The 23745-nt window shown below is 47.4% G+C and overlaps 1 protein-coding gene and 1 long non-coding RNA gene across 3 annotated transcripts in view; one reads left to right on the forward strand and one right to left on the reverse strand.

The window, feature by feature from the left end:
* The window catches only part of CDH13 (cadherin 13), a 1030526-nt gene that overhangs the window by 971709 nt on the left and 35072 nt on the right, over nucleotides 1–23745 (forward strand). The window lies entirely within an intron of this gene.
* LOC309649341 lies at nucleotides 617–20957 on the reverse strand. Of its 2 annotated transcripts, none has more exons than XR_014257036.1 (3): nucleotides 9427–20957; nucleotides 8594–8669; nucleotides 617–4455 (listed from the first exon to the last, which is right to left on the reverse strand). It is a non-coding gene; the product is annotated as an uncharacterized lncRNA (long non-coding RNA). The 2 variants fall into 2 exon arrangements; XR_014257037.1 differs by having other exon boundaries at nucleotides 617–1441; nucleotides 4100–8669.

The raw sequence follows: 23745 nt of genomic DNA on the forward strand, positions 1-23745 counted from the left end.
ATATATTTTAATAGGTTGAGTTTGTTCTCGTAAGGCTACTGTGGGGTCTGAGACCCCAGTGTAGCGGAATCCTTCCTTACACTTGCTCTACAGTGGACAAGTCACGTACATTCTGCTCTGGGCACTGTTCTTAAACACCTGTCTGAGCAAGAGTCTGTGGCTCTTCTATAATTATGCAGACCACACTGTCTCTACCTTCCAGTAGCTTGTGGTCTCCTGGAAGCAGTAAGAAATCAAACAGAGTTTTTACAAAAGCCACTGATGCATTCTTCCCTGGTGGCGCGGTGGTTAAGAATCCACCTGCCAATGCAGGGGACACAGATTTGAGCCCTGGTCTGGGAAGTTCCCACATGCCGTGGAGCAACTAAGCCCGTGCGTCACAACACTGAGCCTGCGCTCTAGAGCCCACGAGCCACAACTACTGAAGCCCGCGTGCCTAGAGCCCGTGCTCCGCAACAAGAGAAGCCACCGCAGTGAGAAGCCCGCGCACCGCAACAAAGAGTAGCCCCCGCTCGCCGCAACTAGAGAAAGCCCACGCATGCAGCAGTGGAGACCCAAACACAGCCAAAAATAAATAAATTGAATAAATAAATTTATGTAAAAAAAAAAAAGCCACTGGTGCTGAGGCCCAAGCGAGTAGTCCAGGCATAAATGCTGTAGACACTCAGGAAGAGAGCCCCAGGGACTAAGGTGGTCCAGCAGGGCTGGTAGGAGGGGCCAGGATTTGCATGGGACCATCCTGGATAAGCAGGGTAGGGAAAAGCTGATGGGAGAGGGTGGTCAGTGATTTTAGGCACATCTGGGGACAGTGGGGAAATCCATTTTGCCAGAGTAAAGGGATTGTATGAGGAAGTATAGGCTGCATTCTAGGGCAAGCTAAGTAAACTGGACTCAGTTCTGAACTGGGGTAGATGGTTATATACACAAAAGAGCCCTGAGGGAGGACCCCAGGGACACTGCAGTCATGAAGCCTGTTGGGAAGCAAGGTACTAATCCAGGGAAGAAACAGGAGGGCTTGAAATGGGGGCAGGGGCAGAGTGCCACCTTCTCATGGTGTGAGCCTGTGCGGGCCGCACAGTCCCTCTGAGCTCAGGCCCCTTATCCTTGAACCGGTACTAACGATCCCTGCCTCAAACAGTGATGGTTACGATTATATGCGCTGTCATGTGTGCATGCCTGACGGTGTACCCAACCAGAGGAGGTGGTCATGACGTTAGGGCGATGACATGGAGTCTTGGCCCAGAGCCAGTTCAGAGCAGCTCGCAAGAGCCAGTTGTTACCATCTCCGTCCAATTCCGCACTCTATGGCATCATGAGAGACTCGAAGTCAGTCACGGTGGAAGTATTTACACCACAGAAATGGGCAAATGCTACTAATCTGGGCTTTCTTTTTCCTCCAGAAAACCAGATGTTGAACCTTGACCAGTGCACCTCTGGCAATCTAAAAGGAAAGTAAGAGCCAGATGTGAATGTAATCAAAAGAGGGAAGCCTAAAATAGCAGGCCTGAGCAGATTGGGTTTGTGTGTCCTGTTGGCCCACACCCTTGTAAGGTGCTTTGTTTTTATCTTGGTTTTCTTTGGGGGTTTGGGGGTTTTTTTCGTCCAGCACAGTCACTGCTTCCTGTCCGGAGTCTCTGGCCCTCCTTCCAAAGCTGAGCTGTTTGGAGACTGGAGGAGGGAAGTAGGGGGTTCAATGTCATCTTACTAAAAACATTTACTAATAAAAGGTTTAGTGTTAATATAGCAGCTTAAGATTTCTCCCAGCTTTTACTCAGCAGCAATGGATTGAATCGTTGACTGGATTTTACTACGCTGTGGTTCCACTGAGGAAGGCCAAGTTCTTAAATCATGCGCCTGACAGGTGCCATATTTTTGAGCCTGGAGCCAAGCTGTGACCTTCTAGTTTCACAGTAACTAGAGCTGGGTGACATGCATAATAAAGGGAGTACACAGAGTATTTTTAAAATATGGAAGGAAACCAAAGTCAGATAGAAGTGTCAGTCTGAAACTGGTTTCCAGAACCTAGGTGATCAATCTTTTCCCCTGTCTCAGGATTCTGATGCAATAAGTATGGTGACTTTCACTTGGCAAAAGGATTTTGAAATATGTGAGTTTGAGAAGCTACCCCATGCCAAGGACCACGGTCCACATGTGATGTAATCTTCACAGCCACCTTATGAGTAAGGTTTTAGTGTCTCCATTTTACACACGGGAGAGAAAAAGCTCAGAAAGGTTGGTACCACTCCCGGTGACCCACAGGTGTTAATGACTGAGTGGGGATTTGAACTCGGGTCTATCTGCTGGCCTCTGTTCTAGCCACTATCCCCAAACTGCTTCCCAGTTGGAGGCTCCTCCCTGATTCATAAGCTCACCATGGTTTCCTCTGCCTGGAATGTTCTCCCCACTGTATCTCTACTTGACTATCTCCTTTTCATTTAAGTCTCATCTGTCATCTCCTCTGAGAGGCGTTCCTTGGTCACTGCTTTCTAAATAAGCCCTCCCTAACTCTGCCCACCTGTTACTAGTCGCTCCCTGTGCCATTGCCCAATGTGATGGCTTCCAGAGCATGTGTCACTCTCTGAAATTATTATATTGTCTGTTTACATACTGTTAATAATCTTGCTCTTTCTAGAGCATAATAGTTCTGTCATAGATGTAGTAATACATAAGAGTTCCTAACACACAGTAGCCATCCGATGAATACTGAAATAATGGATGGATGGATGGCTGGATGGATACATGAATGGATAGATACATGGATGGATGCTTGGATGCCCGGATGCAGAGATGGATATGTGAGTGGATAAATGGATGGATACATGGATGGATGGGTGTGTGAATGTATATATGGATGGATACATGGATAGATGTATGAATACATGGGTGGATGAACTTGAACAAGCTCAAATTGGCCATGGGAGATTTCTTTCCAGTTCAGGCCTCCTGAAATTATATTGGAGCCCATCTCCTAAGTCCTCCTGAAGGGGTCCTGGGAAGCTCTCCTGGAGACCTCTACACTTTCCTCACCATTCCCCACCAACCTGAGTATCGGCCTCCCCAAAGGAATAATATTATTGATGGAGAGAGGTCAGCAGAGATACAGGCTGCTGGTTGAACAAGAGCTGTGTTGAAACCAGGGAAACCCCAAGAGGAGACCTGGCTAGGAGTAGCTCCCCTGGTATGGCCTTTGGGTGAACCCCTGTGTGTCTCCCCAGCCTTCCTACCAGTTTCAGGATCATCCAACCCCAGGATTCACAGATCCTGAGTATATATAGACATCAAAACATACATGGCCTGTACTATCCAGGCTCACCTAGTCTAGAAGAAAGGGTAGCTGTATAAACAAACACTTTATAATTATAAATATAAAAGCTGTGATGAAAATGACCTTCAAGGGCAAAACAGGACAGTATGACAAGGGCAGAGAGGAAGGCATATCTGTGTCTACCTGTAAGAGTCAAGGAAGGAAGAGACAGCCAAGCTGAGACTTGAAGGCAGGCCAGGGAAAGGGTGTGCAGGCCCAGGAAACGTAGGCAAAGGCACAGAGGCTAGAGCTGCTCACTCAACGAGTGAGCACGACAGGAAAGGGTCTTGTGTGGCCCGCTGTGGGGTTTAAGCCCAGATCTGTAGGCAGTCGGGACACCTGAAGGACTGAACTCAGAGGGATGTTATGATCTGAATTTTAGAAAAAGCTCATTCAGGCACAAGACAGATGTTAGGGGAAGAGGGAAGAGGCCGCGAGGCCGCTTAAGAGATGATGGCAGCCAGGACCAGAGCAGCAAGGAAGAGAATTCAAAGACGTGCAACCAATCTGAGAAGCATGAAGAAAGTAGAATCAAAATGATTTGGTGATTAACTGGACATGGAGGGTGAAAAGGAAGCTTTGTGGCCATCCCCCAGCCGGAGAGAAGGTTCCTGACCTGCTTGTTGATCCCCCTTAGATCAAATGCACTGGACTCTATACCTCAACCTTCCAGCTGCTTAAAGGAATGGCAGAGCCCCAGGCCCCAGCGAATCCCAAATGCCCAGCCCTGGACCAGCATCAAAAACCGATGGAGGTGTTAAAATCACAGAGGCTTAAGCCCTCCCTCGGACATACCAGCTCAAGAAGTTCTGTGTCAGGACCTGGGAATCTGTGTCTTTAATTCCACAGGTGATTCTAGGGCCAGAACCATAGGGCACCCAGTCCGGTAAACACTACTTCAGTCTCTCCACTGATATTGGGGGAGGAGTGTCAGAAGCCCGGTCATCCCTCTGTGCCCACTTGCTCCAGGCCAGCGCAGTGTCTCCCGCAGAGCAGGTGGGGGCTAAGGGTACCTGGATGGCTTTCCCATCATCCCACGCGCTGGATACCAGTTCTGTGCCACCCAGCTTGTCGTACGTGGGCGCGAAACCTCTGCAGAGGCCAGCAGTGTAATGTGTCCTGGGCACAGTCTGGCTGACTTGGTGTTAAATCTAGACAAAGAAGTCGACCTAGAATGTTCCAAAGCAAAGGCAGTAGTTTCCCTGCCCAACGCTGTCAGGAAATTAAATGACTAAACCAGCAATAAAGCAATGGGCCAAACAGTCAAGTTTGGGCACAGCTTTAACGACTAATTTCTAATGAGAGTTTCAAAACACTACTTTTCCAGAGCAGAAAATCAAGTTGTGCTCATTTATAACCCATCATCTGCAGTGAGTCGGAGGATATTTTTTTCTGTGTTGTCAGTTAACTTTCTGAGCCCATCAGAATACAAAGTAGGGCCACTGGGCCATAAATCAGCTCTTTGGGACCTGATAAATGGTTATTGTACAAATCCTGCATTTGCATTGGATCTGGGGACATAAATCTACTTTTCATGATCTTACTTTAAAAAAATTATCCCCCTGAAGTCAGAGTGAGTAATTTATACCGGCATTCTTTGCCAGCTGTTTATTTTTCTCGCCTTTAATGACTGACTTTCCACTCTCTGCATTTACACTATATTGTAAAATGTCACTCATCATGTAGAAGAAACTCCCAGGACTTCAGTTTGAATCTACCCACCAGGAATAATTTTATAACTTTTTACTCAGCCATGAATAACTATTGTTTGGGTAAGGACTGTCATAATTTACTAGCATTAGAAAGAACCTTACAGACCATCGATGAACCTGCCCTTTGTTCTATAGATGGGAAACCAAGGCTCAAGAGTGGCAGTAATGTCACCAGCCCAAATTGGTGACAAGACGAGGACTCCTGCTTGGGTTTGGGAGAAACAAGAATCCTTGATACCATGAAGAAACAGCTGTAACCTTCATGATTAAGAATAAGTGAAACATTCATTCAAAGACAGTGACGTGAATTGATAGGAACGGCCAAGGGGAGAGCAGGGTGCTAGCTCCCTCATTCATTTGTCATTCATTCATTCACCAGGCAACTAGTGACCATGGCCCATTCTCCTGCAGTCATTACAAGTAAGAAGAAAGATCCCGTAGATGAGACTCAGAGAGTTCTTCGTTTGACCCAGCATATGTCAAGCAGGCAAAAATGAAAGAAAATCAAAATACCCCTGTCATTTTTTGGCTTTCTGCAGTTCATTAGTAGAATATTCTGAAGAGCATCATGCGAAGGGTGTTTGGTTTTTGTCTTGTTTTGCTGCTGTGCTTTAATCACCTTGGAAACCATGGAGAGCTCACTTCCTTGAAGGTATTTTTCTTATATCTAACAGCTTTGGGGCTTCCCTGGTGATGCAGTGGTTAAGAATCTGCCTGCCAATGCAGGGGACACGGGTTCGATCCCTGGTCTGGGAAGATCCCACATGCCGCGGAGCAACTAAGCCGGTGTGCCACAACTACTGAGCCTGCGCTCTAGAGCCCACGAGCCACAACTGCTGAGCCCACATGTCACAACTACTGAAGCCCACGTGCCTAGAGCCCTTGCCCTACAACAAGAGAAGCCACCGCAATGAGAAGCCCGTGCACCGCAGTGAAGAGTAGCCCCCGCTCACCTCAACTAGAGAAAGCCCACGCACAGCAACGAAGACCCAACGCAGCCAAAAATAAATAAATAAATAACAGCTTTATTGAGAACCCCACAATCTACCCATTTAAAATGTACATTTCAATGGTTTTTAGTATATTCACAGAGTTGCACAACCATCACAACTATCAATTTTAGAACATTTTCATTACCCCAGAAAAAATCTATTCTCTTTAGCCATCACTTCCATTCTGCCTCTCCTCTGCCACAGACAACCACTAATCTTTCTACTAATCTACTACTAATCTATTTTCGGTCTCTATGGATTTGCCTAGCCTGGAGATTTCAGATGAATGCAGTCATACAGTGTGTGACCTCCTTAAGGTTCATGGTCTCTTTGTAGAAAGACATGAATGTGGGAACAGAACGTGCTTACTGTCCCAAAAAAAGACATTCATCCTTTTTTTCCCTCAACTTTATGAAAGTTTCAAACGCACAAAATGTTGAAAGAATTTTATAGCGAGCACTCATTCACCCATCGCCTAGACGCTACCATTCTCTTCTACTTGCTATATCGCAAACCTACCCATCTCCCCCATGGACCACCATCTTAGTGGTGCTCAAGGAAGCAACTTCCAACCTTGCCATCTTGAGAAGGAAATATATTCAGTTTTGCACAATAAAATGTCAATGTAGGAGATTTAAAAGCCAAGAATGTTAGTAAATTGACAGTAGAGGCCCTGAAAGACAAAATTACGTTCAAAGGTTGAAGAAGGCTTGGAATAGCTTTCCAAGAGACCATGTGTTAGGGACATGAGGCCCAAGGACTGGCCAGGTTTGGGAATGACAGATCTCTTGAAGGGACCAGCCGACAGCTTGGCTCAAAGGTCCACACTGGGAGAGCCAGAGAGTAAACCACATGGTTTCAGGAGATGGCAGCCTTTTCCTGCATCTGCTAATTTGGCCATTTTTTTGCGATTCAAGGGTTTAGTTTATTTTGTGTCAATTTTGACTTATACATTTGAAGGGAAGGCGCTTTTCTTTTTCTCTTGCATAGCAGAAGCTTTTAGAAATGTAACTATACCCAGAACCCCAGCTCCTCCCAGGAGTAAGAGCCCAGCATCATACGCTCAGATGCCCTGGGCTGTGGTCTGGACAGGCAGGAGTGGAAATGGTGCGTGAAGAGAGGGATCAGAACACTGGGGGGGTGCTGGAACCACATACCACTCACTCTCTGCCTCCCAGCCCATCCTTGACCTTGGCCTTCAAGTCCTTTGTGCCCACCCAGGAGCCTGGGGAAAAGATGCCCGCTCTTGCCCTCTGATGCCACAAGCCTGTGTGTGTGAGTGGTGTGACTCAAGAAGGGTTGGATGACACTGGGCTGCGTGTGAGTGTGTGTGTGTGTGTGTGTGTGTGTGTGGTAAAGACACATTTAATTTGTGTTCCTATGAAGTGAGAAGAAAAGGTCTTGGCAAACAGTTCAGTAGCTCCTGCCGATAAGTGCACGGTAATTCTTTTTAATGAGAGAACTAGCCTTGATATGAGCCGTATTAAGGCTTCTATTGGAACGGGAATTCAGAATGCTCATCTTGGTAATTTACTCATCAGTCACCAATGTTTACCAAATGCCAGTGGATGCCTGGGGAGAAGAGAAAGCAAAGATAAATAAGACATGTCTCCTGGACCTCAAAGAACTCTTGTCCAGTAGCAGAAAACGCACAATTATGACATGTCATTTTTATTGTATATACACTTATGATTAGATTGGGCCATATGAAACTGCTGATATTTGATGGGTTTTGACCAATAAAATGACAGCTTTATGATTCAACCTAATATTTATATAGTATTGTATCAGTTTGCTAGGGCTGCTTCTCATTGCAGTGGCTTCTCGTTGTGAAGCACGGGCTCTAGGCACGCAGGCGTCAGTAGTTGTGGCACGCGGGCTCAGTAGTTGTGGCTCACGGGCTCTAGAGCACAGGTTCAGTAGCTGTGGCGCACGGGCTTAGTTACTCTGTGGCATGTGGGATCTTCCCAGACCAGGGCTCGAACCCATGTCCCCTGCATTGGCAGGTGGCTTCTCAACCACTGCACCACCAGGGAAGTCCTGTCATGTCTTTTAATATCTGCATGGTGTTTCATTATCTGGGTAACTAATCACTTTTGATAGACAGTTACCTGATATTTCTTTAATTTTTCTATAATGAACAGTGACGGAAGAAACATTCTTGTAGCTAAATAACTCTGCCAAATAAGTTTGAGTAGTGCTGTGTTCTGAGGCCCTTTCTCGGATATTCACAGTGTGAATCTACATTTTCAAGGCTCTGAGAAGCCCTGCAAAGGAGGGGAAGCTTTGATTTTATTAACCCAGCATTCCCAAATTTTAGAAGTTGCTCCCTTACTATTTCCTTAGGCTAAATTATTAGCAAAGGAATTTCTAGATCAAGGAATATATAGAGTTTTAAGGGATTTTCACTTATTTCCTCTTAGGAGTGTTGTTTTAGGAACTGGCGATGTTGGAGACAACTCTTCCTTCTTGGCTAAACTGAGGTGTTCTTTTAATCACAATTAGATGAAAAGTTCAAGACACAAAAAGCATATGCGATGTTCTTTTTAAACAACCAAGCAATCAAGACAAGTGCAAAGAATTACCTGGGTTCTTTTTGAGTCTTCTGGGAAGTCAGTTTAGAAGAGGTTGATTCATCCAGAAAGCGTAAGTTTTCCTTTTCTAGAGTTCAGACAGGAAACATGTAAAATGAGTAAAAGTCTCTCGTGTGGACCATCCCAGAGGGTCCTGGGAGATTTTAAATGCTGCAGTGGACCGTTGAGAAATGTCCATTGTAAATACTACTTTTGATATAAAACAACAAGGCTCAAAGTAAATGTTTTGGACGGGCTGACTACTCTTCTTATATTCTGCCTCCATGCAACCATACTGGCTTATTTATTTATTCAGCAAACACTTGCTAAACTTGCACCACGAGCTGGGCCCTAACTAGGCCCTGAGGACAGCTGTGAACAAGCCTTTGTCCTCTTGTAGAACTTACATTCCAGTGGGGAGACGGGCAGTGAACAAGTAAATCAATACATAACCACATTAGCAGGCTGACTGCAGGGTACAGCACATGCCAGTGGGAAAGCAAACAGCCTGATGGGATGGGGAGTCAATGGCAGAGGCCCCTTAGATGTGCTGGGTAGGAAGGAGGTGACATTTGAACTGAGGTCTGAAGAATGATAATGAGCCAGCCAAGCAGAGAGCTGGGGACAGAATTCCCGGCAGAAACCAGCAGCTAAAACGAAGGCTGGGAGGGTGGAGGGCTGGGGGCCTCAGGTCTGGGGAGCAGGATGGGTGGATGGTGGGGAGGCAAGAATGAGGAAACAGCTGGAGTCCTCGGGCAGCGGGAGGCTCAGAGGCCCAGGATGCGTTGTCGCCCTTGTCAAAGGCTCTGTGGCTCCGCACACCTGAGCGCACCGGGGCCACTTACCCACCGCATACCGCGTGGACCAGGCACACGGCCGTCCTCACACGCCCTGCAAATGCTGGGACATTGACTCCTCAGAATTCCGTAGCTTGTCCTCCCGTTTGCTTTTCATGCACTGGCATTTTGCTCATGCGCTCACCCGTCCTTGACTAAGACCTGCGACGGACCAGACGTGTGACAAATCACTGGGCTTGGGAAGAGAGGGAGACAGCCGCTCCCCGTCGTGTGCACTCACCACCTCGTGTGCGAAGTGCAGTGTCTGGCGATGAATGCCCTCGGCGAAGGTCCGCATCAGGGGGCGGGGAGCTTCCTGCCTTGTTCACTGCAGTCTCCCCAGTCCCTAGCAGAGCTCTGGGCTTCTAACATGTCTTCCAAAAATACGCATGGAGTGAATGTAGGACATCAGTGCCCAGGGCTCTATGGTGGGAGATGCCTGCCAGCTCCTTCCCACAGGGGAGCCAGCGGAATCACCTGCTTGGGGGATAACTCAGCTAGACCATGGGCCATGCCAAGGTCAGTGGAAATGCGCTCCAGGAGAGGTCTCTCCGTATGCAGCCCAGACCCTCTCGGCTCCTGCCAAGAACCGTGTGGCTCTCCCCACAGCCCAGCCTCCGTAAGAAGCAGTGTCTGCAGTCGCTCACCACCTGGAGTCCAGTGGAGGGAGGAGGCCTGTCCGCCAAGCCAAGCACACGCCCATGAGAACCTCCTCCGTGGCAGCTGGCCAGGCTGTGCTCACCGACCTTCAAGGTGTAAAGCCGGGCTCAGCCATCCATCTGTCCCACTGTGGTCCCTGCAGCAGCCTCACTCATCGACTTATCGAAAGTGCCAATACCTCTGCCCAGCTTGGTCTGAGCTGAGCTCAAAGGCTCAGGGACTGAGCAACGGCCATGGCCTGTCAGTTAATCACCCAATAAAAATAAACTGAGAACGAATGCAGGGGGTTTGACTAACTTTCCTGTGCTGGTCTTCTGACATCCCGGTTTGCTCTCCCACGTTTCTTCAAGACAACCCACCATGGGAAACAGCACCTGGCCCAGACACCACCACGCCATCGCCTTTAGTGGACAGAAGCTGAACTTGACCTGCAAGCTGTACAGCCCTGGGCAGAGAGGCCCCCAACCTGGGCCACACGCTGCAGGGGGCTTTATCTGTCCCAAACTCTGAAATGCTGAAACTAGTTTATTTTATTTTGCTTTTCAGCCTTCTAATAAGTGTTAGTAAAGTTGGGCACTCATGGACGAGGGATGGCCTCACAAGCCACAGGATGCTGAGCTACATGCCTGCAGGGTGAGGAAGAAATCCAACCTCTGTCCTGGAAATCAGAGAAAGAGAGGCTGCTTTGTCTCAAGTTGGTCACCCCAAATCTCCCAAAGTGAGTGTCTAGGGAGCTCCGTCCCCCTCATCACTTGAGTGTTGGCCTTCTGGAAGACCCTTATACACTGAAAACCCTGCCTCCAATCACCATCCAAGGGTCCTAGGCCCAGGCCCACCTTCCACCCTGGCCTGACTCTACCCCAGCAGATGGGCTTGCAGGACAGAGGCTGGCCCAGGGCCAGCAGGGCCCCCTTTGCTTCCTTGGGGGCATGACAGTGATCCCTGGGGGCGGGGCTGCACAGCCCTGGGTGGGGGTGAGGGCTGGGCTATGGGCGAACCTTGACTGCAACGCTTACATAATTAGACCTGAGGAATGTGGACCTTCCCTGTGCCCTGGGGACGTTAAGGATGGGCCCATGAGTGGCCACTGAGAACTGGACCCCATCGCACAGCCTAAACATGGTCTGGTGGGATAGGAAAGTGAAAGTCTCCTTTTAAGAAGCCTGATAAGACAGCAGAATCCTGTCATCGTATTAGAAACGCACAAAAAACGGAAGGGGCTTGTTTGAGGGCAAAGTGGAGGCTGGCGTCGAGAGCGGTGCCTTTAGTTTTCACTATTTATAAACGTTGAGATTTTCTAGGAAGAGATGGCCGCTTCTCTAGAGTTAGGCTTAGCATGAGTTGTTTTCTTCCTGAGGATGTTTTTTGGCCTCAGTGGTCCTAGGTGGAGGCATGTGGGCCTGGAGTAATTTCCTAGGGCACGTCTCAGTGTGGGGCTCAGCACCCCCAAAGTCCTGCCTCCACGGCCTTCATCCAGCTCAAGTCCTCCAATTTGTGATCCTTCAAGAGCAGGGACCACCAGCAGCCCTTATCTAGGGAAGACGGGGAGAGAAAAGGACCACCGAAGACGAACTGATTTAAAGTGGGGACCAAAATCCAACTCAAAACCAAAAAAAGATTTGACTGAGATCTTATTTTGGAACAATAAATGATGAAAATCAATTTGTTTCTTAGTTTGTTTTAACCCCAGCCATAAGCTGTTCTCGGAGTGAACATGGATGAACCAAGGATTGTTTTGCTTTGACACAGTTTTTCCAACAACATGCATGACAGCACACGCTACACTTCACGCTCAGCTTGCCTGGCACGTTTACGAAGAGGTGTCCTTCCAAGCCATGCCAGCGTTTCATCCCCTTGCCAGAGGGCGTCACCTAATCCTGGGCAAACCACTTGTTTTTATGATGTTAATTTAAATTTCATTGGCTCCGTGTTTCTGTAAATTTGTTTTGGTTTTACAGTTGCACAAGAATTATGTCTGTATGTAAGTATTTAAGTCACATCATAATAAAATTATCAGCCCACGTAAGAGCTCTATGATAATTTTTTAAAGGACCTCATGTTAAGTTTTTGAGTTACTTTGCTCTCATCAATTAACCCTACTATAATCTTTTAAATTTTTATTAAGCACCTGTCTGCTAAAAAAGTATGCTTTTTCTGTCCTTATACATTTGCCAGCAGCCGTGCAAGTACCTTTCACTCAAATTTTTAGCCTCTTTACCCAGAACGTGAATGTGCAAATACATGCTGCAAAACATTCTTTTTTGAGGCCCTGATAAACTCATTCTCCTTTCTCTTCTTCTGTCTGGTGACTGGTTTCTCTCTGCTGCTTCCTCATTGTCTGGGGTTTACTTAGTCCAGCATTGCTTTGAGCCTCTTCCTGGAACCCCTCGTCTTCTGTGAGATGAACATCGTGCTCTGTGCTGGTTGGCATGTATTTGGATGGTTCTGGTCTCTGAGAGGCTGACTCATAAGTCTGCCGACCAGGGTTAAGCGGGGAGGGATGTTAGAGACCATTACAGACGTGGCCAGAAGTTCCTTCATGACAGGGTCAGTGGGATATTCAGATGATGGGCCATCCTCGCTGGCTTGTTCTTGTTTGCATTCTTGGACCCAGGAACACGGTGAAGGCCAGATGACTCTTCGTGGGATGAGCGAATAAGTGAACAGACGGGTGAATATCCTCACACGAAGGAAAGCTTACATTTTACCAAACTGTACCAAATTCCAAGTCATCCTGTTCCCTTCCAAGTGCAGTTTCTAGCGCTTGGGAAAAGCCACCCAGCCCGGATATACAGGTGTGGGAAATGTAACCCTGACGACAGTGCACAGGGGAGGAGCCAGGCCTGATCATTAATAGCAAAATTAATGATCATGATAATGATCATTAATCATGAAAAACAATTTGTAGTTGCATTTTTAAAGCATCTGTTTAATATTTTCACCAACACTGAAGATATCAACTCACGTTCTTGTCTAGAGTTGACAAATGTGTTCTTGGATTTCAGAAATCTGAAGTCTCAGCCTGTTACTGAAAAGAGCCACATATGTAGTTACTGCATCAGGGTCCCAGTTTCCAAAATTTTCTGACATTGTTAAATTTGTGACTTAACACGTTGAATCTGTCTTGCTAGATTTCTCCGTATTTCTTTGTGATCATTTTGGCCTGAGTCAATATTGAGGGCACCTTACAAGACATTTATAATCAGGGCTGTGGGGACTTTGCTTCCTTTTTTAATAACTGCTGCATTCACATAGGTTTCGAAGGCAGGGTGGGAGACTTCATAAATCATCTTCGGAAATAAGTTTGCAGAATGGGGATGAAGCTCTAACTAGAAAGAGCCCGGTCCCAAAGCCATGTCACAGGCACAAAAGGTCCTATCAGCCCCTTTGTAAGGACACTGGCAGCAAATTATAACAAAGGATTAATGGCCTCAAACAAGAGAGCAGGTGTGACCTTTGCTGGGAGAGGTGAGCAGCAGACCTGCCTTGCCTGGCACCGGTGGTGAGCCGGTATTTGGAGATGACAAGCATGATCCCGGCAAGTAGCTGGTGCCCGGGAAATGTCAGTTCCCCTCTGCTTGGCAGGGAAGGCTCCGTGCACACAGGGCTCACGCACTGAGGAGCAGGTCGGGGGTCGGCAGTGTCTTCTGCAGGGTCAGAAGATTCACAATAATCTTAAGCAAGGTCAGTATCCCGCTGGCTGGGGCCCCGCCCCTTTCTCTCCCACTAGTGAGAGCAGGTGGTGACTAAGAATGACTATTTTTTAGAACAAATGATTCTCAGACCTCAGTTACCATTGATATCTGCATCATAACTGAGTAGTTTGTCCCAGTGGTTAAGTCTCTAATTTGACTTAGAAGTTGTCAATATGAACCTTCCAATAAAAGAACAGTTTAAGACAATATTATTTGAGACTTTCTAGTGATGAAGATATTAAATTCACACACATGTGCTGTATTATATTAAACCTTTCTCAAGGGTGTATGAAATTTTATAAACAGAAATAGGATTTTACAAGAGTATTATATTAGCTTAATAGTTTGGGTATTTTTTTTTTTTTTTTTTTTAGAAAATGTTACTCTTGTGTAAATTCCAATGCCATGTTCCTGAGTTAACCCCCTAAATAAAACCCACCCACAGGACACAGTCCTAGGGTTTCCTTTCCGAGTTTAATCATTGTGGGTTGAGTGGTAGATCTCAAGCTTTGGTAAACCAGAACCACCTGGGGAACTTGGTAAAAGCAGAAAGGCCCCATCATACTCAGCAACCTGGTAACCCTGATACAAGCCAGATCTGGAGAGCTAATGGCATAGAAAAATTACCAACCCTCACAGTCTACTCTCAAGGCAAACAAAAATACAGACTACGTTCAGGAGACAGAGAATCTGTATTGGAACCACAGCTCTGCCACTTCAAAGCTAGTGGCCCAGTCTGAGCCTTTGTTTCCTCATCTGTAGAATGGGGTAATAGTATCTACCTTCCAGGCTGATGGGGCGATGATATGTAATAACGTACACACAGCGTGTGGCACCTCCTCGGTGATCAGTGAATGTATGTTTCCAGTTCTAGATACAACAGAAAGCAAATACTGAAAAATAGAAAAACATAATGTATTATGTGAGGGAAACTGCCTTGGCCGCAGTCATCACCAGTGTAATTAAATAACTAATGTAAATTACTAATTAACATCCTCTCTGCCTGCCAGAGTGTAAGTTCCAACAAAACAGGAAATCCACTGCTGCCCACCCAGCACCACACTCGGCACCTGGCACACGAGACGCCCAGCAAATAGTTATTCACAATGAGGGAGTGAACAGCATGGTCACATGCATGCATGTGTTCATGTGTGTATCTATACATAGTCTGGAAGCCTCTAGACCAAATTTTAGTAATGCTTATTTCTGGAGGTAGATGAGGGTGCTTTTAATTTTCTTCTTTTTGCTTATCTATGTTGCCTGAGTTTTCTGCAATAAACACAAAAGGCCTCATCTGCGTGTCATTGGGTATACGTGAGAGGGTGGAAGCCAGCCATCACCTCACCTAGAGAACGTGTTCCCTCATGATTTCTGGCTTCCTCAAGGGTTTGGATATATTTTAGGAGAATTAACATGGTTTTAGGAGAACCAGGAATTAAATGATTTCTAAAAAGAAGTAGAATTTCTTTTGACCCATCAGTCCCCTTGTTCTGATCATGGAACATGCAGAGAAGAGCCTGAAACTGCTGTCCCCAGAAAGGCCTGCTGGCAAGGCTGGCCCTTGGCTGATGCCTGGAAGGTTGGATTTCTGGAGGGTTCCCAGCACCCTACCTGGGGGGAGGGCTCCCTGTGCCTGAATTCAGGCTTTGTGCCAAAAAATATGGTTGTGCTGGACACCTGCTTTCCTTCTGAAAGTCAGCCATTTTGCTCCCTGCCGGGACGAGGGTGCCTGCAAGGCCAGCCCCCAGTACAAACCTGGGCCCTGAGTCCCTAATGGGCTTCCCTGGTAGACAACACGTTGCTGGGGAAGTAAGCTCATCCTGTGTGACTCCCCTGGGAGAGGACGCTACCTGATTTCTCTGGATTTTACGCCATGTGCCTGTTCCCCTTGCTGATATTGTTCTGCATCCTTTCCCTGTGACAAATCTTAGCCAGGAGTGTGACCATGTCCTGAGGGCTGTAAGTCCTCCTAGTGAATTACTGAACCTGGTGGGGGGGTCTTCGGGACCCCCGACACACAGGCTAATTTAACTAATCCCCTTGTTGACAGCATGGGTGAGGTCAGAGCCCAATGAAGGCACATCTGAAGCAGCATGTAGGTGGGAGTTTGGCCGTAACAAGAGAGAGATGGTCTAGTAGCCTCTTCGAGAGGTCTGTCCATGGGGCACCTCGGGACAAAATTCCTTTAGAATTCTGGGTCACCCAGGATCTGGGTCAGTCAAAGCATGTGGAAGAAGGCTTGTTCATTCATTCATTCATTCATCCAACAACTGAGTAGCTACTCAGTGTGTTCCAGGCACTCTTCTAGGTACCAGAGACACAGTCAAATGAATAGATGAAAGGCGGGTGGAGAGTTAGGCAAAGCCTTGGAGACATGGTCGGGAGTTTGGATTTTATTCTGTGCCCAGAGGGAAGTTACTGGAGGATTCTGAGCAGGAACTTACATCATGTGAGATATACACTGAAAATGGTCAATTTTCAGTTGGCTGCTCTTTGAAGAACTGACTGTAGCAAGTAGAATAGAAGCAAGAATCAGGTGCACTGGAGTGGTCCAAGCAAAAGATAATCCCTAGTGATCTCACCTCCTACTTCCTATGACAGAGCAGAGATAATGGACTCACACCAAACCTACCTGTGTCCACTGAAGGGTGGAACGTGAGCTCCTTAGGTGTGGTTGTGCGTTGCTTGCTGTCATGGCAGGGATCTGGGCAGCTCTTCCTGTCCACGTCTGCTGGTTGTGGCATCTCTCCGTCCCTGAGAAGTCCTTCCTGTTAGCAAGACTGATTTCTTTGGCTCTGGTTCCCCAGGAGCAGGAGAGAACACTGTCCCCCAGATTTCTACAAACGCTGTGGTGGCCTGTGCTGTGTAACTGAGCTAGGATTCTGGAATCCACTGGTCCCTCAGTCTCTTGTGTATGTTTTGTCAGGAGATTTGAAATATGCCCTTTCCTTTGTACTTCGAGCCATAGCTACATGAACTATTTCAAAACATTGTATTTCCTTCTGCTGGGAATTCTTTCTAGTTCTGTTTTTAAATAAAGTGGTTGATTTGAATCACCCAAGCAGATATTTCATCTAACATAGGGGGCCCATTGGGCTGGAATTAAGTGAGGAGCTGAGTATACACCTACTGTTTCCTTTCTTCCCTGTGGTTTTACAGGGTTGTTTGCTTCCTTCAGTAGGAATAGAAAATCACTCTGTATTTCCCCTTTCCTTGTTTTCATTTTCCAGGCTCTCATAATCTTTCCCATCCTTACTGACTCCGCTTTGAGAATGAGCTGCGCTTAGGCTCGTATGTTGGTCTAAAAATACCAACCCTCCCTACAATCCATGCCATCACCCGGGATATTTCTGATGGTTCCCCCCCCCGCCATGAGAGCTGGGCCCCTGGCTTGGAAGTCCTTCCAGGTCAATACCAAGCCCAGGCCTCTGGCCTGGGAGCTTCCTTCCCTGCTCTGCCAGGGCCCTGCGGACAGTAAGCCCGCTTCCCAGGAGGGAAGCAGGCCCGGACTGTGGTTAGGTGCCCCCCTCCCGCCTCCCCGCTGCCCTGATCTACTAATCAGCCTGCCCTGTGTCTTTCAACGCTGACACCTGGAAGAGGTCGAGCCTTGGCAAGCACGCGAGCAGCTCCTGTGAAGCTACATACAGAGTGAAATGAGTCTTGTTTTTAATTTGATTTTTCTTCCCCTGTAACAAGCAAAGTTCACATTACAGATAAATTGCCTGGAAATTCCAATTTAATAAGACATATGCATTTTTCAGGCCCAGAAGCACAGAAAATATCTTGCACGCCAGTATTTTTGCACTAAAGGTTTATTAAAAAGACACCTTTGAAAATGCAGAAACTTACAGAGTGCCTGGCCAGTCGGTCCAAAGGGCTGATTTGACACAAGGGCTCATAGGCCAGGAGGTGGAAGGGCAGGTAGGTTGATAGGTGTTGAGCTCTTTTCCCCTCTGGGGTAAAAATCTCCAGGGTTAGGGAGGATCACACCTACTTGCAGCAGCTTCCAGGCAGCTCTTAGTTTGGAGGCGTGGGCACGGTGAAACCCAGCACTGGGCACTGGGAATTCTCAGCAAATGGAATGACCCCGTCCTCCTCTCTCCGCGGCTGTGATTCTGAGGAGACGCAGGAAGATGGGCATCGAGGAGATCTGCGGCACGGGCAGACCTCCCTAAGGTCTCCGATTGGAAGAGGCACCAAACAAAATACATCAACTAATAGCGGAAAACAAAGGGCCCAGCAAAAATTCAATTAAATAGGACAACGATGGAGACCTGATTTTTTTTTATTTAATTTATTTATTTATTTATGGCTGTGTTGGGTCTTCGTTTCTGTGCGAGGGCTTTCTCTAGTTGTGGCAAGTGGATGCCACTCTTCATCGCGGTGCGCGGGCCTCTCATTATCGCGGCCTCTCTTGTTGCGGAGCACAGGCTCCAGACGCGCAGGCTCAGTAATTGTGGCTCACGGGCCCAGCTGCTCCACGGCATGTGGGATCTTCCCAGACCAGGGCTCGAACCCGTGTCCCCTGCATTGGCAGGCAGATTCTCAACCACTGCGCCACCAGGGAAGCCCCTGATTATTTTTTAAGGAAAATAAAATAGTGGAATATTATCCTGTAAAACCACTCAAGTTCATGCTTTCACTGGAAATGTGATGGGTACAGGCCTATACTGGGCATTGTTCTTAGGGGACAGCTTCCAATTAACATCTGTAAGCTTTCTACTGAATATAACTTTTCCTTATTCAAGAAGCAAACATGTTCATTGTTCTGCAAAACTGTAGCAGCGTAAGACCAAAAAAAAAAAACCAAAAAACAAAAAAATGACGGGAGAATGAAAGAGCATTCTTTGCCAATGTGGAAAGCTAGATTATTTCATTCAGTTTTTATTTATAATCTAAACTCTGAGTCGATTAATCAAGGAATAAAATATGGATATTTAAATATCCATTTAAATTTTTCATGATTTCAAATATGTTGAACCACCACAGATCACTCCTGGATCAACTGTGAACTTGTTACCTGATAAGATGGGAAACAAATGTCACCTTTCTTTGCATTTTCCATTTCCTTGATTGTTCCAACTGAAAGAGAAAGGATGCAGTAACATCTACTGGGTGACCACCTGTTCGGGCACTCTGCTCAGCCCTGAGGATGCAGAATGGCCAACACCTGTTCCTGGGCATAAACACACAGTATCCTGGTTAAGATCCAGAGCCTGGAATCTGGCGCACCTGTGTTTAATTCCCTCTCGGCTACTTCTTAGCTGTGCTGCTTTGGGCAAGTTGCTAAGCCTCTCTGAGCCTTGGTTGTCTCTTCTTTATAACAGCGATGACACCCACTTCATCAGGGTGTTGCGAACCACAGAAATAAATGTGGTCTGACTATGAATGGTTAGCACAAAGCCAGGCACGGTAAGCATGCAGTAGTATAGCCAACTTTAACCTCATCCTGACATTGAGAAGTTGGTGAAGGTGGCAGACCTATAGGGCCCATATGATGCTCTTAAAGGCATTTTAATCTATAAGGACTTAGAGGAAGGCGTGACTAATTCTTCTAACTGGGGAACTCAAACAGGGGGACCCAGAAGAGACATTTCAGGTGGGTCTTAGAAGATAGCATTTTGCCAGGTGTACGTGTAAATTACTATCGAAATGAAAGGCTGGTGTTTTTAAAGCAGTTCATTCTCATGAGTAATACATGTCTTCTGTTTTGAAGAAATATGGAAATGATAATTGAGGCATCAAGGGAGTGTGGGAAAACCTCCGTTAGCCTCATTCATTCTCTCCATCTGTTCCCCATCACTGTTTTAGCTTCAAAACCTTGTTTCCCCAGGGCTCGCTGAGTCATGTATTTCCAAAACATTCTGAGGACGGTGTGGATCACGTCAAAAGAGAGCACACTGGGCCTGACTCAGTGGCCGCTGGCACACACATCAGCCACTTGGAGTCAGGCCTCACTTTGCCCTCACAGCCACCCCTGAGGTCACTGGGATTGTCCCACCTAACAGAGGAGGAAACAGAATCACAGAGACCAGCTCGCCCCAGGTCACACAGCCAGAATCCAAGTCTTTTTCACTCCAAAGTCTATGCTTTTAACTCCCCCATGATGCTGACGACGTGTGTGATTGGGCAGGGCCCTGGCACCAAGTTCAGATCCCAGCCTTGCTGCACACTAGCTGTTGACCTTGGCAAAGGCATTTATCGCCCTGAGGGGTTTTGTTGTTGTTGGTTTGGTTTGGTTTGTTTTTGCACTGGAATAATATTCAATATCATTTTCCTTGGCAAAAAGTCACAGTGCTACATTTTTTAAAAATAAAACATCCTACTTAAGATTTTTTTTTTAATATACAAGTCGGTTTAAAATGACGGAAGTTCAAACTAAGAAATCTGCAGCTTGTAATTTACTAATAGAAAAAATTAAGACAATTATAAGATCTATAGCATCCAGCATCCTCTCAGTTCCCTCACGTGTAAAATGGGAATAATATTATCGACCCCACAGCATTGATGTGAAGGCTGACAAAGTAGATACGGGAAGCTGTTAGAACAGCGCCTGGCGCCTAGTAAATGCTCAGTTGGGCATTGCATGTTGCTGTGTTGATACTATTTTATTAAATGGATGTGTAATAGGGGAGGAGCCGCTGCGCGGTCCGTATCGCGAGACCTAGCGCGAGACTCTTCGCGTGGCCGTTAGAGGTCCCGCTCCGCCGACAGGCAGCCTTGCAGTGGTCTTCCGCATCGCGGCCTTGTCCCCGGGGCCGGCGGGTGAGCTGGGGGCTGTGTCCCGCAGAGCTCCAGAGCCCTCGCCACGGCCGCCCACTGGCTGGGCCCAGGCCTTGAAGAAGCTACACACCCCTCCCGCATCCCCACCTCCGCGACCTAATGGCAACAGCGGTCTCCGTGGGTCGAGGTCCATGGAGGCCTCAGCAACGGGAGTAGACGGACACTGCCATTAAGGTACCAGCTTCAGCCTCTCCGTTCAAGTTTCAAAACTTGGTCCAGCTTAGATCAGTTGTCTCCCCCTAGGAGGTGGCCAGAGGTCAGGGTTAAGTTGCGAGGAGAGTGCACATCATTACTTCAGGTCCGCCTCTGTGTTTGGGGCTCTTCTCAAAGCAGAGCGATAGTCGCGAGCTGGGCATTCACCTGCTTGGTATTTGCTACCACGTTAACTCTTGTTGATCCTTTACAAATGGTTCTCTCCAGGTTAAATGAAAGGCCGGTTCTCTCCAGGTTAAATGAAAGGCCTGAGGGCCGGCGGGGTCCTGGGTGCCAGGCTCCCTCAGTGATGACGGCTGGGCGGAGTCTGGGGGCCCGGCCCTGAGGGCGCTGCCAGCTGAGATCTGCCTCTTCAGCCGGGCCTGGGCAGTGGCGGGAGGACCCAGCCTGGGTGCTGGACGAACGCTCCCGGGCGGGGTAACTGGCCCCCGCGGGGACCCCCTCCTCTCAGCCAGGGCCTGGACCTCAGAGGGCCAAAGTTGAGCCTTGGGACCTTGCCCTTACTTGTCAGAACAGAGAGTAACATTTGTTCTGGTGGAGGTTTACAGAACACCGTGACCTGTCGGTGACCTGACCTCAAGTACAAAGGATCCGACACCAAGAAGTCTGCAGCAGCTAACCATGCCCCTCCCTCACCTTTCCTGTAAAAGGGCTTCGCTGAAAGCTTTTGGGGATTTTGGATTTCTTTTTAAGGCGTGAGACACCCGTCTCCTTGCATGGCCCTGCAGTAAACCTTTCTGTGCCCCAGACTCCGACGTTTTGGTATTGTTTGGCCTCACTCTGCGTCGGGCACACAGACGTGCGTTCGGTAGCAGATGCTGTGCCCCTGAGGCTGTTACACTGACGACTGATCCCATGCCTTCCGGGAAGCGTTTGCAGGGCCCTCTTCCTGGTGGTGTTCTGCAGTCCCAGGTCTGGCCCGTCTGCTTTCAGTGTAAAAACTGAATTTGATTGGTGTGCACAGAGATGCTTGGGTCTGTTCATGTGACTCAAGTTCACAAGCGGCTGAAATAAACCGGCGTGCCTCTGTATGAATTAAAATGAGAATTCTGTGTCAGAGGGTCTGTCAGTGCCTCTGAGAAGCCCAAAGACGTCCAGGGGTTGGTGCTGAGGCTGCAGCGGAGCCTGGGAGCCAGTGGAGGGTCTCCCTAGCTGGTGGTGAGGCTGGGACACGACTGCAGTGCTGCCTGTTGTGAGGCAGCTGAGTTTCAACCAGAGGCGCCTGGAGGCTCCTCGGATGCCTGTTCCCTCTGCTAGCCCCTGTTTCTTATTCCTCAGTCCCCTTCTCAAGGACCAGCTGGCCACCCCTCCTTTCAGTGACCACAGCCTCCCTCAGCAGACAGTCACGCTGCAACCGTCCAAGATCGCCTCCAAGTCAGGGACGAGGAACCTTGGTGGATCCCCGTCTCCTTGGCCACACATTTGTGGACGGCCCCTTGGTCTCCTACACACGAATGATCGGACCCATTACACTTAGAGGAGCCCTGATTCTATCCTCAGAGCTAACTTTTTCTCAAAATTCAGGGCGTATCTTCTGCTGAAAAGTGGCTTAGCATGGGGGTTTAGAACATAGGCTCTGGGGTCGGACCGCCTGGGCCCATGTCCAGACTTTACAATCCTAGGGTCTGTGTGGTTTGTGCCTTAGTTTCCTCATCCGTAAGTGGGGATATTATATCTACTGTGTTGATTTCCTATTGTCACTGTAACAAATTACTACAAACTTGGTGGCTAGAAATTTATTCTTCTGGAGGCCAGAAGTCCAAAATCAGTCTCACTGGGCCAAAATCAGCAGGGCCATCCTCCCTCTAAAGGCTCTAGGGGAGAACCCTTCCTTATCTCTTGCAGCTTCGGGTGGCTGCATCACTCCAGTCTCTGCCTCTGTGGTCACATGGCCTTCTCTTCTGTGTGTCTCAAATCTCTGTTTCCCTCTGATAAGGACACCTGTGGTTGCCATTTAGCCCCTTCCTCTCCCAATAATCCAAAAAAATCTCCCCATCTCAAGATCCTTAACTTAATTAGACCTGCAAAGTTTTTACCATGTAGGGTAACATCACAGGTTCCTGAGATTAGGATGTGGACATCTTTTCCACTGTGAAGACTAGGATGGTAATCTGCCCCAAACTCTTCATTCAGAGATTTGCCATCTTGTTGGTTAAATCCAGTTTTAAACATTCTTAGAACCAAAGCTGGCAGTATAAGGCAGAGATGGTCAACTTCAGGCATCTGTGTAAGACTGATGAACTAACAGTTCTCATGTCTCTTCAGGGACATTAATTCCAAACATTGGTGGGTAGAGAATGGCAAAAACACCAACAAGCGTCTTTCTGGCTTAAGTACTAACGTGGCTGGAGCACTAGCAAGGTGTCCCTGGGACAGTCCCACATATACCAAGCCACCCGGTTCAAAGAAATCTGGGTCATGTTCAGTCAGTCTCCCTGATATATAAGACTTTCATTTCTTACTTAATGTACATGTTTATTGTTTGAACTTCTTACAATGAGCATGTATTACTTTTACAACAACCTCAAAAATAAGAACATTTTAAAATTTTTTTATGGTTTCTGTTATCCAGAATCCAAACCCCGTACTACGGTGGTTCAGGTTCTTTATAATTTGTCTCTGCAAATTCATTTTCTTTCAGTTTCCCCTAGAGGAGGTATTTTCCAACCACAACCATCTACCTTCTGGTCCCTAAACATTCACTCAGCAACTATCTATTGAGCGTTGTGTATGTGCTAAGTAATGTTCTAGGAGCTGGGGTCATGACAGTGAACAGATATCCTTGCTCTTGTGGAACTTACATTTTTAGTGATATCTCTGTTCCATATGTTAGTTCATATTCTTCTCTTTTCCTGACGTGTCTGTCCTCTCATTCTCTGACAATATCCCCCCATTCCTTCTGTCTTAGTTCAGATACTGCATCCTCTGTGAGGACCCCAGGGTTACCCTCCATCAGAGATAATTATTTCTTCCTCTA

The sequence above is a fragment of the Balaenoptera physalus genome (genome assembly GCF_965194825.1).
Source record: "Balaenoptera physalus genome assembly, chromosome: 19".
NCBI classification, from domain to species: Eukaryota; Metazoa; Chordata; class Mammalia; order Artiodactyla; family Balaenopteridae; genus Balaenoptera; species Balaenoptera physalus.